The sequence below is a fragment of the Symphodus melops genome (genome assembly GCF_947650265.1).
Source record: "Symphodus melops genome assembly, chromosome: 23".
In the NCBI taxonomy this organism is placed as follows: domain Eukaryota; kingdom Metazoa; phylum Chordata; class Actinopteri; order Labriformes; family Labridae; genus Symphodus; species Symphodus melops.
In genome coordinates, this window is record NC_136713.1 from 8498786 (window position 1) to 8515295 (window position 16510).

The 16510-nt window shown below is 37.0% G+C and overlaps 4 long non-coding RNA genes across 4 annotated transcripts; 3 read left to right on the forward strand and 1 right to left on the reverse strand.

The window, feature by feature from the left end:
* The first annotated feature begins 458 nt into the window (after positions 1 to 458).
* On the forward strand, positions 459 to 16265 carry LOC306818355. The gene is made up of 3 exons (XR_013778173.1): positions 459 to 538; positions 687 to 809; positions 16177 to 16265. It is a non-coding gene; the product is annotated as an uncharacterized lncRNA (long non-coding RNA).
* On the reverse strand, positions 3208 to 5698 carry LOC306818356. The gene is made up of 3 exons (XR_013778174.1): positions 5620 to 5698; positions 3691 to 3737; positions 3208 to 3433 (listed from the first exon to the last, which is right to left on the reverse strand). It is a non-coding gene; the product is annotated as an uncharacterized lncRNA (long non-coding RNA).
* Positions 3570 to 4892, forward strand: LOC306818357. Its single transcript, XR_013778175.1, has 2 exons — positions 3570 to 3592; positions 4805 to 4892. It is a non-coding gene; the product is annotated as an uncharacterized lncRNA (long non-coding RNA).
* On the forward strand, positions 10052 to 11293 carry LOC306818359. Its single transcript, XR_013778177.1, has 2 exons — positions 10052 to 10163; positions 10307 to 11293. It is a non-coding gene; the product is annotated as an uncharacterized lncRNA (long non-coding RNA).
* Positions 16266 to 16510: the final 245 nt, after the last annotated feature.

Consider the following 16510-nt stretch of genomic DNA (forward strand, 5'->3'; position numbering starts at 1 on the left):
GGGGCCTCAACTGGTCGGGGGGTCCCAAACAGTGTCCAGCCTTGCGTGTGGACTCTCAGTTCATCCGTCTTCAAGTCTGAAGACCTGGCCTCTTGTATTTTTGCTATAACATTTGGACCAACTTGGTTAATTAAAATGAGAAATGGCGCCATCCGGTTGATATTTGTAAAATCTACAAGGAACTGTATTCAGAGAAGTGCATGTTATGGCCAAAATATAATTTTACATACAAAGGGCGCCATCTGGTGGTTACTGGTTTGAATTTCCTTGTAGAATTGACGTCAAATAGAGATAAATAAGCAGTGAATTGAACTCCTTTTAAACAGTTGATATTGTCAGGCTACAAAGTTTAAACGGTTGTATAGTAAATAATTCATAAATTGTTATACGGTTGTAAGTTGTTGTTGAGTGAAAGTGTTCAAAATAGAAGAGGTGTGAGTGTTTGGATGTGTTGTGTGTGATTGCGATGGGAGACAGGTGTGAGCTGTGCGCAGGTATCTGCACATGGACTCTGAGTGGACTGTGGAGGATTGTTGAGGTGAGTCCACCAGTTTGTTTGTTCCTCTGATTTATTCCGCTAAACATTAACCCGTAAACACGTTTCTGTAGGTGTTGATCGAGTTGTGTGCAGAGTAAGAAGAGAAAACGAAGAAAAGAAGTGTGTCTCTGAAATATCCTGATTGTAGATTTGCGGCCTGATTGGACGACACGTCGGGGAGAAGGATCGTTGAAGTGATGATGGAGTCTCTGCTGAAGATTTAAGATAAGAACATTTGATTAACATGATAAAGACTGAAGAGTTTGATTTAGTTAGTTAAAATGGTAAATTACGCCATCCGGTTGTTACTAGTATGAATTTCCTTGTAGAATTGACAAATATCCACCAGAGGGCGCCGTTTGTATGTAAAATGATATATAAGCCATAAAATGCATTAATCTGAATGCAGCATGTCCTCGTAAACAACAAAGTGGTATATAAGCAGTTGAATGAACTCCTTTTAAACAGTTATTGTAAGTCTAAAAAGTAATTATATATTGGATTTTAATCTGTTGTATCATAAATTATATATATATATATATGATACAGTTTTACCTTAGACCTGTATTTAATTGAGTCTTCATTGTTTTGTTTTTTTATTCAACTTTTAACCTAACCTAATATGTTTTAAAGTTTATTTTGGTGTCTTTGACATTTTTAATCAATATGCATTTTAATACAATATTTATTAAATAAACTGCTTAATAAAGTAATAATTAAAATAATTCCTTCCTGTTTAAACTTAAAAGATGATTTAAACATATGATAGAATAGTACGTCTTAAAGTTTAGATTTAATGGAAACATTTACAATTTAAACATTTTATTCCAGCTACAAGTTTTTGAATTAACGCTTGTTAACCTTCAGTATCTACACTTAATCTTTAATGATAGACGATAATCAAATGATTGTATCAAACTCTAAATATATTAAAGTATAAATCAGTGAATCATAAAACTTAAATAATCAGTTTTGAATTATCTTATGTCCTTTATTAAAACAGGTTGCTCTCTGTAGTCTTCTTGTTAATCCTCAGTATTTATCAAATATATTCTTTGTTTTATTTGACGTCAGGAGCTAAAATGTGTTTCTCTTCCTCTGTAGGAAGTCCAGCGACGTCAGTGTCGATCTGCGGCCTGATTGGACGACACATTGAGAAGGCAGATCGTTGAAGTGATGATGGAGTCTCTGCTGAAGATTTAAGATAAGAACATTTGATTAACATGATAAAGACTGTGAAGAGTTTGTGCAGCTGTGGACTTGAGTTCAGTTTTAAAAGCAGCCTGGTGAGATGAAAAAAGTGACCACCACAGGGCGCCTTTTAATCACAAGTCATTCACAGCTGATCACCTGTATCAGTGAAGAACAGAGCCTGTGATTAAAGACATGATTTTACAGCTCAATGATGAATGTTATTTCTGACATGATTAGGGCTCTTGTGTGAAATAGAGAGTTAGTTAGATGTATGTAAATGAAGGTGTAGACACGCGTCGGATAAAAAGCATGCTTTATTTCCCCCTTTGTTAAATCAATGTAAACAAGCTAATCATTTATCAGCTGCACTCTTATTTTGGCCTAAATAAGTTTCAGTTAAAAACATCAAATCAAGCTTGTACTCAATAAATTTGTTGATTTAAAAATTATTTCTCTGCCAGTGATCTAATGTTTAGGGACAGGTTGTGGATCAGATGCTAAGTTTACATGAGTCCTCTCTTTTCTTCTAAAAGCATGACGTAGAGAACATATTAGTGTTTAATGGGAGGATGAGAAAGGACTAACATGGGTTTACTGAATCATAAAGAAAAGAGTGAAATGAAGTGAACGGTGTCTTTAAATGTGCAGCTGACACGTTAGTCTTCAAATAGACTTGATGTTGACGTCACATCCTCGTGTTTCTGATGTCTGTTAGTCATGTGGGATAAAGTGAAGTAAACGCTGAGTGTGTTGAAGATGAACTCACATCCTGACCTGTTTGTTTTGTGTGTTTCAGGTGAGCTGCTGAACCTCTGTGGTAAGATGATTTGTCTCTGTTAGAAAGTGTTTAGTGTGTTTAATTAGAATAAAGTCATGTTTACATTAAACATGCTCTCTGACTCTACTCATTCCATATTCAATGATAGCCTGGAGGGCAACATGTAAATAATGGTATCAATGCAGAGGTTCAGGATGTAGATCATTTACACCACACGTCATCAGTTTGTTCTTCAGCAGAGGTAAAAGTGTGCAGCTTCATTATGAGCAGTATGTTTGTTGAAAGCTTCATTGATCAGACAAGTGTTAATGATGGCGTGACGTCTGCGAGGAGTTTAGGATCCTTCTCACGTCTAGATGCAGAAAAGCACAGAATGAGTCAGTAAGTTTATCTTCACATTGACTCTTTAATCAGTGGGATGAGATCAGGTTTTATTTCTGCTTCCAGCTGTTTGGACTGTGTCAGCATGCTGACCTGAAAGCTGTAAGTATTAAACCTTTGTTTCAAACATTCAGTCTGAAGTGTGCTCACTCTAACCACACTGCTCTTCTTTTACAGATGTGTGGACCTTGACTACTTCCCCAAGTCATCAGCTTCTGTGTTCAGTAAACTGTTCAAAGCAACATAGGAACTTAAACCCACTCAGATTAATATGGAAGTCAAGTTGTTCCACAGTGAAATCTCAGTGTATTAATGAGCTTTGTAGCTTTCTTTTTAATATATTCTGAGGCCCTTTACTGAAGAACAGGTAGTAATCTGACTTCCTTCCCTTATGTCCTGGGAGGAGCTGTTATTGAACCAAACATTGTTGAGGAATAATGAGACATCAAAAGTTTTTAGATGTGTTTTATTGATAGAAGTAAATGTTAGTTTGTGCTTTGAGAAATGACTGCAGTCCTCCGTTTCCAAAGCAGCACACAGACCTGTAAAAGAAAGAAATGCAGCGTGAGTCAGACTGAATGTTTAATACTTAGAGCAGAATGCTGACAGTCCCACTAATCTGAGATCTGTGTTACTTGTTTTTAACATTTCCTGTTGTCTTCAGGTTTTAAAAGTGACCATAAGAAGTCTCTCCTGTTGATGTCATTTATCTAATTAAGTGTATGTTTACTTAAACGTTAGCAGTGTGATGTTAAAACTAAACTGTCAGGTTTTTAAAAAAAAATGTTTTACTCTGCACATGTCAGAAGTAGTTGATGTCCTCAGTTTCCAAAGCAGCACACAGATCTGTAAAAAGAAACAAGAGCAGCGTGGTTAGAACTAAGTAATCTGTCTGTGTAACAGTAAATAGGTAAAGCACATGCTAAGCTAGCAGCCTAAACAAGAGACTAAGTGTTTTGAAAAGTACTCACGGTTGTGGGGTGAATCGGGCAGCATAACTGGCCGGGGCCGGCTTATGTGTGCTCGGCCAAGTGGCGCAGGACAAGTGGCCTTTCCCCTGCTTTTGCCCTGCCGCGTGCCGCTGCCGCGCCAAGACACGACTGACTCTTTGTACTCTGCTCCCGCAGGTGCTCAGCTCGGACTCGGAGCAGGTGAACTCCATCGTCCTGATTACTCCAAGCCCAGCAGCCAATCACAGAGGAAGAAGTCCCGATTGATGCACGCCATCCGACTTGACGCAGCTGACCGACATCATCCTAATTGAGCCGACGCATGCGCGTTAGCCCTCGCGCTGTAGAGGCCCTCTGATTGGCTGCTTGGGAGAGGAGCAATCAGGACGATGGACTTCACCTGCGCCGAGTCCGAGCTGAACACCTGCGGGAGCAGAGTACAAAGAGTCAGTCGTGTCTTGGCGCGGCAGCGGCACGCGGCAGGGCAAAAGCAGGGGAAAGGCCACTTGTCCTGCGCCACTTGGCCGAGCACACGTAAGCCGGCCAGTTATGCTGCCCGATTCACCCCAGAACAGTGAGTACTTTTCAAAACACTTAGTCATTTTTTCTTCAAGCTATGTGGCTAACATGTGATTTACCCATTTACTATTACTTGTTTCAAACATTTAATCTGAACTGTGCTTGTTTCTTTCACAGGTCTGTGTGCTGGTTTGGAAACTGAGGACATGTGCAGATTAAAAATCTTTCAACCTCTTGTGTAGAATTTTTCAACGTGAAAAACACCTGCCAGTTTAGCTTTAGCATCACACTGCTAACATTTAAGTAAACAGTCACTTTTAAAACCTGAAGACACAGGAAATGTTAAGCAAAAGATCACTGAGTGGGGCCTTGACTGTCAGCATTCTGCTTTAAGTATTAAACATTCAGTCTGAAGCATACTCACTGTTTTTCTTTCTTTTACAGGTCTGTGTGCTGCTTTGGAAACAGAAGACTTCAGTGTTCAAAGCACAAACTAACATTTACTTCTATCAATAAAACACATCTAAAAACTTTTGCTGTCTCATTATTCCTCAACAATGTTTGGTTCAATAACAGCTCCTCCCAGGACATAAGGGAAGGAAGTCAGATTACTACCTGTTCTTCAGTAAAGGGCCTCAGAATATATTAAAAAGAAAGCTACAAAGCTCATTAATACACTGGAATAACTTGACTTTCATATTCATCTGAGTGGGTTTAAGTTCCTATGTTGCTTTGAACAGTTTACTGAACACACAGGTTGAGGGAAGTAGTCAAGGTCCTGTTTCCAAAGCAGCACACATCTGTAAAAGAAGAGCAGTGTGTTTAGAGTCAGCATGCTGACACAGTCCAAACAGCTGGAAGCAGAAATAAAACCTGATCTCATCCCACTGATTAAAGAGTCAATGTGAAGATAAACTTACTGACTCATTCTGTGCTTTTCTGCATCTAGACGTGAGAAGGATCCTAAACTCCTCGCAGACGTCACGCCATCATTAACACTTGTCTGATCAATGAAGCTTTCAACAAACATACTGCTCATAATGAAGCTGCACACTTTTACCTCTGCTGAAGAACAAACTGACATGTGGTGTAAATGATCTACATCCTGAACCTCTGCATTGATACCATTATTTACATGTTGCCCTCCAGGCTATCATTGAATATGGAATGAGTAGAGTCAGAGAGCATGTTTAATGTAAACATGACTTTATTCTAATTCAACACACTAAACACTTTCTAACAGAGACAAATCATCTTACCACAGAGGTTCAGCAGCTCACCTGAAACACACAAAACAAACACAGAGGTCAGGATGTGAGTTCATCTTCAACACACTCAGCGTTTACTTCACTTTATCCCACATGACTAACAGACATCAGAAACACGAGGATGTGACGTCAACATCAAGTCTATTTGAAGAGTCAGCTGTTCATTTCACTCTTTTCTTTATGATTCAGTGAACCCATGTTAGTCCTTTCTCATCCTCCCATTAAACACTAATATGTTCTCTACTTCATGCTTTTAGAAGAAAAGAGAGGACTCATGTGATTTTGTAAACTTAGCATCTATTCCTTCTGATCCACAACCTAAACATTAGATCACTGGCACTAGAGCTGTATTATCATTTCTTTAATCACAGGCTGTCAATGACTCGTGATTAAAAGGCGCCCTCTAGTGGTCACTTTGTTCATTTCACCAGGCTGCTTTTAAAACTGAACTCAAGTCCACAGCTGCACAAACTCTTCACAGTCTTCACATGTTCTTATCTTAAATCTTCAGCAGAGACTCCATCATCACTTCAACGATCCTTCTTCTCAACGTGTCGTCCAATCAGGCCTCAGATCTACACCGACGTCGCTGGAGTTCCTGCAGAGGAAGAGAAACACATTTTAGTTCCTGACGTCAAATAAAACAAATATATTTGATAAATACTGAGGATTAACAAGAAGACTACAAAGAGAAAACTGTTTTAATAAAGGACATAAGATCTTTCAAAACTGTGACTAAGTTTTATGATTCACGATTTATACTTTAATATATTTAGAGTTTGATTTTCGTCTATCATTAAAGATTAAGTTGTTGAAAGATCCCAGACGATTCACCTCACCACACCGGTCTGAAGCAAGGGAGACTGCTCATCGTCAACAGCTGAAAGCTCGGCTGACACTTTTACCCCCTCACAGGAGAATTTCCACTCAAGCTGAGTTCAGGCTGAATTTAGCTCATCACAAAAGTCTTATTTTAACTTTTATAAACCTTATCATAAAAAGTTGATATTACATGCATAATGTGTACTTATAACATTGTAAGGAGTGTCGTGTTAGAATAGTTGGCGGTCATAAAACCGCTTGTGGGAGTGCAGGCTGTAAATCATATTGGGGGTAATGGACTGCTCACATAGTGGGGTACGTAGAAGTGCCCTGTTAGAGATAAGGGAGTGTCCTGCAGCTGCATGAGAAACACACATATAACCATATATGTCTTGTTTTGCTACATTATTTTTGACGTAACCCAAAATGTATATTGAAATTTTCATGACGTAAATGTAAAGTCAACCATAGTATATAGGAGGGAAGCACAAGCTTCTCTCTGGTTCTGTCTTCCTTTTTGGGACTTGACTTTTGCTCTACACTTGTTCTGCACCTGTGATCAACTGATTTATATTCTCTTTTATTTAGCTCTAGTCACTCACTGTGAGAATAGCACTCTTTTGTAGGATTTGTATTATTTTATAAGCTGTGTTATTATAAAATAAAAGGAAACCTTCCATTGTAAGGACTTTCCAACAAAAACCCTTTTCCTTTTAGATCTTATGTTTTTCTCTTGTTGGACCACGACGGACCAAAGGGATAGAAGACTAAGGTAAGAAGCTTTTTGTCCCCATTGTTCCAATACCAGAGAGGAAAACATAGACTGGGGAGGGACACTCCGCTTTAAAGTGGTTAGGACCCACTAGGGTGTGAGAGACCCAAGGAGAGTCCCCTCCAGGTATCGGCTGCGAAGGAGGCCTTTCCAGTATTAACAGCCTATGATCTGACCATAGAGGGGAATGACTTCAAAATTGTAGTAACTCAATAACTTTAAAGGTATAAAAGCTGAATAAACTGTATTTCTTTAACCGCTCCTAATAACCAATAGTGATGTTCTAGTTCAAGGCAGCAGCGATATCTTTATGAAAGGCAGTTATTGGTCCTCCTGACGAGATTCACACTCGGCCCAGACCAAGCAATCAAAGTGAGGCAGGGTAGAGGTTTCAAGGTCAAGTAGTACATAAGAGCAACAAACTAGGATATTAAAATAATTCCTAAAAATGCCAACTGCTTAGCCGAGATCCCCGCGCTCTCGCAACAAAGTGTAGATACTGAAGGTTAAGAAGCATTAATTCAAAAACTTGTAGCTGGAATAAAATGTTTAAATTATAAATGATTCCATCAAATGTTTAAATCATCATTTAAGTTTAACAGGAAGGAATTACTTTAATAAGCAGTTTAAATATATATATATTAACAACTAGCACTAAAATGTATGTTGATTAAAAATGTCAAAGACACCAAAAGAAACCTTTATACATATTATGGGGTTAAAAGTTGAATAAAAAAAACGATGAATACTTAATTAAATACAGGTCTAAGGTAAAACTGTATAACGTTTGTGATACAGCAGTTTAAACTCCAATATATAATAGCTTTTTAGACTTACAATATGAACTGTTTAAAAGGAGTTCATTCAACTGCTTACGTATCACTTTATTTGTTGTTTACGAGGACATGCTGCAGAGAAATGCATTTTATGGCTTATATATCATTTTACATACAAAGGGCGCCCTCTGGTGGACATTTGGAAATTCTTACTAGTAACAATCAGATGGCGTAATTTCCCATTTTAATTAACTAAATCGGTGGAGACAAACTCTTCAGTCTTTATCACGTTAATCAAATGTTCTTATCTTAAATCTTCAGCAGAGACTCCATCATCACTTCAACGATCCTTCTTCCCGACGTGTCAAACAATCAGGATATTTCAGAGACACCCTCCTGTTCTTTGTTTTCTCTCCTTGCACTGCACATAAATCAATAAATACACAAATCAATAAACACTACAGAAACGTGCTTACGGGTAAATGTTTAGCGGAATAAATCAGAGGAACAAACAAACAGGTGGACTCACCTCAACAATCCTCTCAGAGTCCATGTGCAGATACCTGCGCACAGCTCACACCTGTCTCCCATCTCAATCACACACAGCACATCCAAACACTCACACCTCTTCTTTCCGTCACTTTCGTTTTTTTTAACTTTCACTCAACAACAACACCGTGTTCACTTCTTCTTCTTCTTCTCACATTATTCAAAACCAAAGTACAAACTGTTTACTGGTAGCCTTAGCACACGTATTAGCACACCTTGACATTAACTTGGCTGACGTCACTCTGACGCTCTTCCGGTTTTTCATTTATTTATTTTTTTTGTGCGATCTTACATGCAGACATAAAACAATAAATACTTAAAGACATTCAGGGGTTCACAGTAGAGCAAATAACAAAAGAACTCTATAGATCTCTATATGGCTCCATCATAGTGTCTGTTTGGGCAGCTTTGTTTTTCTTCATGACTTTTGTTTTAATCAAATTCATTCTTAAATATTTTAATGACTAGCACTAAAAAATCTATATTAAAAATGTCAACGACACAAAAAGAAACTTACAAAACATTTGAGGATTAAAAGTTAAATTTAAAAAAGAACGACTCCATTAAATAAAACATAATTTATATATGAATACCAGTAGCCACCAGACGGCGGCCTTTGTATGTTAAATTATAAATTGGCCATAAAATGCACTTCTTTGAATGCAGTTCCTTGTAGGCTTTACAAACATCCACCACATGGCGCCAGTTCTCATTTTAATTAACTAAGGTGGTCTAAATGTTGAACCAAGACATGAAGACGGACAGCTACGATTAAATAATGGTCACATGTAAAATAAAAAAAGACTGATGACTTACTGAGTATCTACACTTCTGTTTCTTCCTTTCACAGCTGTGATCATCAACCATGCTGCCCCTGGTCGATCGGAGGAGCTGATAGTCCACATGCAAGGCTGGACACTGTTTGGGACCCCAGACCAGTTGAGGCCCCCTGAGTGCTTACAAAGTTTAAACCAAAGCAGTAGCCCTAAGTATGTATTTTTTGCAATGACAGTAGGAAACCTTCCTATGAAATAGTGCAGCTTTGAATTATTATTTTAAAAAACTCACTTACTTTAAAACAAAGCCTACCTGCCTCGAATGAATCGTGTAAATAAACGTATTACATATTATAATCATGGGGAAATTTATATTCCACATATCAAGCATATTTGATCAGATACACACTCCCAATTCAGTGAGTGTTGAAGGTGTTTATGCAGCATTCAACAAACAAGAAAATTGACACTTATGATAGTGCCAATACAAGTGTGAAACAATGAAGGTCATTACCCTGATCTGTCTGCCTGTAAAAAACCACAATGGAGTGAAGAGGAACGGTATAAAAAGGAAACTTTACAAATAAAAATAGAAATTAAAAAACGACATACATACCTATGTCGAAAAAGTGAAAAAAACAACAAATACCTATGTCGAAAAAATAAAAAAACAACAACATACATACCTATATCGAAAAAGTGAAAAAAACAGACTTACAAACCTATGTCGAAAAATATTAAAAGACGACATACATACCTACGTCGAAAAAGTGAAAAAAACGGCATACATACCTATGTCGAAAAATATTAAAAAACGACATACATACCTATGTCGAAAAAGTGAAAAAAAAGCCATACATACCTATGTCGAAAAATACAAAAAAAACGACATACATACCTATGTCAAAAAAGTGACAAAAACGCCATACATACCTATGTCGAAAAATATTAAAAAACGACATACATACCTATGTCGAAAAAAGTGAAAAAAACGACATACATACCTATGTCGAAAAAGTGAAAAAAACGGCATACATACCTATATCGAAAAATATTAAAAAACGACATACATACCTATGTCGAAAAAGTGAAAAAAAAGCCATACATACCTATGTCGAAAAATACGAAAAAAACGACATACATACCTATGTCGAAAAAGTGAAAAAAACGCCATACATACCTATGTCGAAAAATGCAAAAAAAACGACATACATACCTATGTCAAAAAAGTGACAAAAACGCCATACATACCTATGTCGAAAAATATTAAAAAACGACATACATACCTATGTCGAAAAAGTGAAAAAAACGCCATACATACCTATGTCGAAAAATACAAAAAAAACGACATACATACCTATGTCGAAAAAAGTGAAAAAAACGCCATACATACCTATGTCAAAAAAGTGACAAAAACGCCATACATACCTATGTCGAAAAATATTAAAAAACGACATACATACCTATGTCGAAAAAGTGAAAAAAACGCCATACATACCTATGTCGAAAAATACAAAAAAAACGACATACATACCTATGTCGAAAAAAGTGAAAAAAACGCCATACATACCTATGTTGAAAAATATTAAAAAACGACATACATACCTATGTCGAAAAAGTGACAAAAAAGACATACATACCTATTTCGAAAAAAGTGAAAAAAACGACATACATACCTATGTCGAAGAAGTGAAAAAAACGCCATGCATACCTATGTCGAAAAATATTAAAAAACGACATACATACCTATGTCGAAAAAGTGAAAAAAAACGCCATGCATACCTATGTCGAAAAATATTAAAAAACGCCATACATACCTATGTCGAAAAAGTGAAAAAAACGCCATACACAGCTATGTCGAAAAATATAAAAAGACGACATACATACCTATGTCGAAAAATACAAAAAAACCGACATACATACCTATGTCGAAAAAGTGAAAAAAACGCCATACATACCTATGTCGAAAATGTGAAAAAAACGCCATACATACCTCTGTCGAAAAATATTAAAAAACACCATACATACCTATGTCGAAAAAGTGAAAAAAACGACATACATACCATGTCGAAAAAGTGAAAAAAAACGCCATACATACCTATGTCGAAAAAGTGAAAAAAACGCCATACATACCTATGTCGAAAAATATTAAAAAACGCCATACATACCTATGTCGAAAAATATTAAAAAACTACATACATACCTATGTCGAAAAATACAAAAAAAAACGACATACATACCTATGTCGAAAAAGTGAAAAAAACGCCATACATACCGATGTCGAAAAAGTGAAAAAAACGACATACATACCTATGTCGAAAAAGTGAAAAAAACGCCATACATACCTCTGTCGAAAAATATTAAAAAACGACATACATACCTATGTCGAAAAAGTGAAAAAAACGACATACATACCTATGTTGAAAATGTGAAAAAAACGACATACATACCTATGTCGAAAAAGTGAAAAAAAAGACATACATACCTATGTCGAAAATGTGAAAAAACGACATACATACCTATGTCGAAAAAGTGAAAAAAACGACATACATACCTATGTCGAAAAATATTAAAAAACGACATACATACCTATGTTGAAAAGGTGAAAAAAACGACATACATACCTATGTCGAAAAAAGTGAAAAAAACGACATACATACCTATGTCGAAAAATACCAAAAAAACGCCATACATACCTATGTCGAAAAAGTGAAAAAAACGACATACATACCTATGTCGAAAAAGTGAAAAAAGCGACATACATACCTATATCGAAAAAGTGAAAAAAACGAAATACATGCCTATGTCGAAAAATACAAAAAAAACGACATACATACCTATGTCAAAAAATTGAAAAAAACGCCATACATACCTATGTCGAAAATGTGAAAAAACGACATACATACCTATGTCGAAAAATCTAAAAAAACGACATACATACCTATGTCGAAAAAGTGAAAAAAACGACATACATACCTATATCGAAAAAGTGAAAAAAAACGACATACATACATGTGACCAATATTTAATCGTAGCTGTCCGTCTTCATGTCTTGGTTTAACATTTAGACCACCTTAGGTAATTAAAATGAGAACTGGCCCCATCTGGTGGATGTTTGTAAAGCCTACAAGGAACTGCATTCAAAGAAGTGCATTTTCCTATCTTTCATATCTTAAAGAGTTAATTGTACCGTACTATCTGACAAGAACATTACGTTCCCAGAATGCAGGCCTGCTCGTGGTGCCTATAGTCTCTATGGGAGGTAGAGTCTTTAGTTATCAGGCACCGCTCCTTTGGAATCGTCTACCAGTCGGGGTCCGGGAGGCAGACACACTATGTACTTTTACGAATAGACTTCAAACTTTTCTTTGTGATAAATCTTATAGTTAGGGCTGGCTTAGGACCAGCTCATAGTTATGCTGCTATAGGCCTAGACTACCGGGGGAACTGCACCAGGATCTCTTATCTCTCTCTCCCTCTTTCTCTCCCAGCATTCATATCTTATTACTGCTTGTCACTATCTTTATATTCTAACCTCTCCCTTTTCTGGGAGCTCCTGAGCTCTCTTAGGTTCCTTGGGACTGTTGGTGAGGATGGCCTGCCCAAACAACCCCACCCCCCCACGAGGATGCCTGTTAAAAGGAAGTTTTTTCTTGCCACGCTATGATGGATTAAGCTGGGCTCTTGTAATAAGTAAGGTCCTTTACCTGCTTTTTGTAAACATAACAATGAGCATGGTCTTGTTACCTGCTCTTTTGTTAATGTTAACAGACAAACATTGTTATTCATCGCTTTTTTAAATTTAACTTTTAATCCTCAAATGTTTTGTAAGTTTCTTTTTGTGTCGTTGACATTTTTAATATAGATATTTTAGTGCTAGTCATTAAAACGAAAGTCATGAAGAAAAACAAAGCTGCCCAAACAGACACTATGATGGAGCCATATAGAGATCTGTAGAGTTCTTTTGTTATTTGCTCTACTGTGAACCCCTGAATGTCTTTAAGTATTTATTGTTTTATGTCTGCATGTAAGATCCGCACAAAAAAAATAAATAAATGAAAAACCGGAAGAGCGTCAGAGTGACGTCAGCCAGGTTAATGTTAAGGTGTGCTAATACGTGTGCTAAGGCTACCAGTAAACAGTTTGTACTTTGGTTTTGAATAATGTGAGAAGAAGAAGAAGAAGTGAACACGGTGTTGTTGTTGAGTGAAAGTTAAAAAAAACGAAAGTGACGGAAAGAAGAGGTGTGAGTGTTTGGATGTGCTGTGTGTGATTGAGATGGGAGACAGGTGTGAGCTGTGCGCAGGTATCTGCACATGGACTCTGAGAGGATTGTTGAGGTGAGTCCACCTGTTTGTTTGTTCCTCTGATTTATTTCGCTAAACATTTACCCGTAAGCACGTTTCTGTAGTGTTTATTGATTTGTGTATTTATTGATTTATGTGCAGTGCAAGGAGAGAAAACAAAGAACAGGAGGGTGTCTCTGAAATATCCTGTTTTTGTTTTTATTTGTAGATCTGCGGCCTGGTCGGACGACACGTCGGGAAGAGATGATGATGGAGTCTCTGCTGAAGATTTAAGATAAGAACATTTGATTAACATGATAAAGACTGAAGAGTTTGTCTCCACCGATTTAGTTAATTAAAATGGGAAATTACGCCATCTGGTTGTTACTAGTATGAATTTCCAAATGTCCACCAGAGGGCGCCGTTTGTATGTAAAATGATATATAAGCCATAAAATGCATTTCTCTGAATGCAGCATGTCCTCGTAAACAACAAATAAAGTGATACGTAAGCAGTTGAATGAACTCCTTTTTAAACAGTTAATATTGTAAGTCTAAAAAGCTATTATATATTGGAGTTTAAACTGCTGTATCACAAACGTTATACAGTTTTACCTTAGACCTGTATTTAATTGAGTCTTCAGAGTTTTTTATTCAACTTTTAACCCCATAATGTTTTTAAAGTTTCTTTTGGTGTCTTTGACATTTTTAATCAACATACATTTTAGTGCTAGTTATTAATATATATATATATATATATATTTAAACTGCTTATTAAAGTATGTCCTTCCTGTTAAACTTAAATGATGATTTAAACATTTGATGGAATCATTTATAATTTAAACATTTTATTCCAGCTACAAGTTTTTGAATTAATGCTTCTTAACCTTCAGTATCTACACTTTGTTGCGAGAGCGCGGGGATCTCGGCTAAGCAGTTGGCATTTTTAGGAATTATTTTAATATCCTAGTTTGTTGCTCTTATGTACTACTTGACCTTGAAACCTCTACCCTGCCTCACTTTGATTGCTTGGTCTGGGCCGAGTGTGAATCTCGTCAGGAGGACCAATAACTGCCTTTCATAAAGATATCGCTGCTGCCTTGAACTAGAACATCACTATTGGTTATTAGGAGCGGTTAAAGAAATAGTTTATTCAGCTTTTATACCTTTAAAGTTATTGAGTTACTACAATTTTGAAGTCATTCCCCTCTATGGTCAGATCATAGGCTGTTAATACTGGAAAGGCCTCCTTCGCAGCCGATACCTGGAGGGGACTCTCCTTGGGTCTCTCACACCCTAGTGGGTCCTAACCACTTTAAAGCGGAGTGTCCCTCCCCAGTCTATGTTTTCCTCTCTGGTATTGGAACAATGGGGACAAAAAGCTTCTTACCTTAGTCTTCTATCCCTTTGGTCCGTCGTGGTCCAACAAGAGAAAAACATAAGATCTAAAAGGAAAAGGGTTTTTGTTGGAAAGTCCTTACAATGGAAGGTTTCCTTTTATTTTATAATAACACAGCTTATAAAATAATACAAATCCTACAAAAGAGTGCTCACAGTGAGTGACTAGAGCTAAATAAAAGAGAATATAAATCAGTTGATCACAGGTGCAGAACAAGTGTAGAGCAAAAGTCAAGTCCCAAAAAGGAAGACAGAACCAGAGAGAAGCTTGTGCTTCCCTCCTATATACTATGGTTGACTTTACATTTACGTCATGAAAATTTCAATATACATTTTGGGTTACGTCAAAAATAATGTAGCAAAACAAGACATATATGGTTATATGTGTGTTTCTCATGCAGCTGCAGGACACTCCCTTATCTCTAACAGGGCACTTCTACGTACCCCACTATGTGAGCAGTCCAGGACCCCCAATATGATTTACAGCCTGCACTCCCACAAGCGGTTTTATGACCGCCAACTATTCTAACACGACACTCCTTACAATGTTATAAGTACACATTATGCATGTAATATCAACTTTTTATGATAAGGTTTATAAAAGTTAAAATAAGACTTTTGTGATTAGCTAAATTCAGCCTGAACTCAGCTTGAGTGGAAATTCTCCTGTGAGGGGGTAAAAGTGTCAGCCGAGCTTTCAGCTGTTGACGATGAGCAGTCTCCCTTGCTTCAGACCGGTGTGGTGAGGTGAATCGTCTGGGATCTTTCAACAACTTAATCTTTAATGATAGACGATAATCAAACTCTAAATATATTAAAGTATAAATCGTGAATCATAAAACTTAGTCACAGTTTTGAAAGATCTTATGTCCTTTATTAAAACAGTTTTCTCTTTGCAGTCTTCTTGTTAATCCTCAGTATTTATCAAATATATTTGTTTTATTTGACGTCAGGAACTAAAATGTGTTTCTCTTCCTCTGCAGGAAGTCCAGCGACGTCGGTGTAGATCTGCGGCCTGATTGGACGACACGTTGAGAAGAAGGATCGTTGAAGTGATGATGGAGTCTCTGCTGAAGATTTAAGATAAGAACATTTAATCAACATGATAAAGACTGTGAAGAGTTTGTGCAGCTGTGGACTTGAGTTCAGTTTTAAAAGCAGCCTGGTGAGATGAAAAAAGTGACCACTAGAGGGCGCCTTTTAATCACGATTCATTGACAGCCTGTGATTAAAGAAATGATAATACAGCTCTAGTGCCAGTGATCTAATGTTTAGGTTGTGGATCAGAAGGAATAGATGCTAAGTTTACAAAATCACATGAGTCCTCTCTTTTCTTCTAAAAGCATGAAGTAGAGAACATATTAGTGTTTAATGGGAGGATGAGAAAGGACTGACATGGGTTCACTGAATCCTAAAGAAAAGAGTGAAATGAACAGCTGACTCTTCAAATAGACTTGATGTTGACGTCACATCCTCGTGTTTCTGATGTCTGTTAGTCATGTGG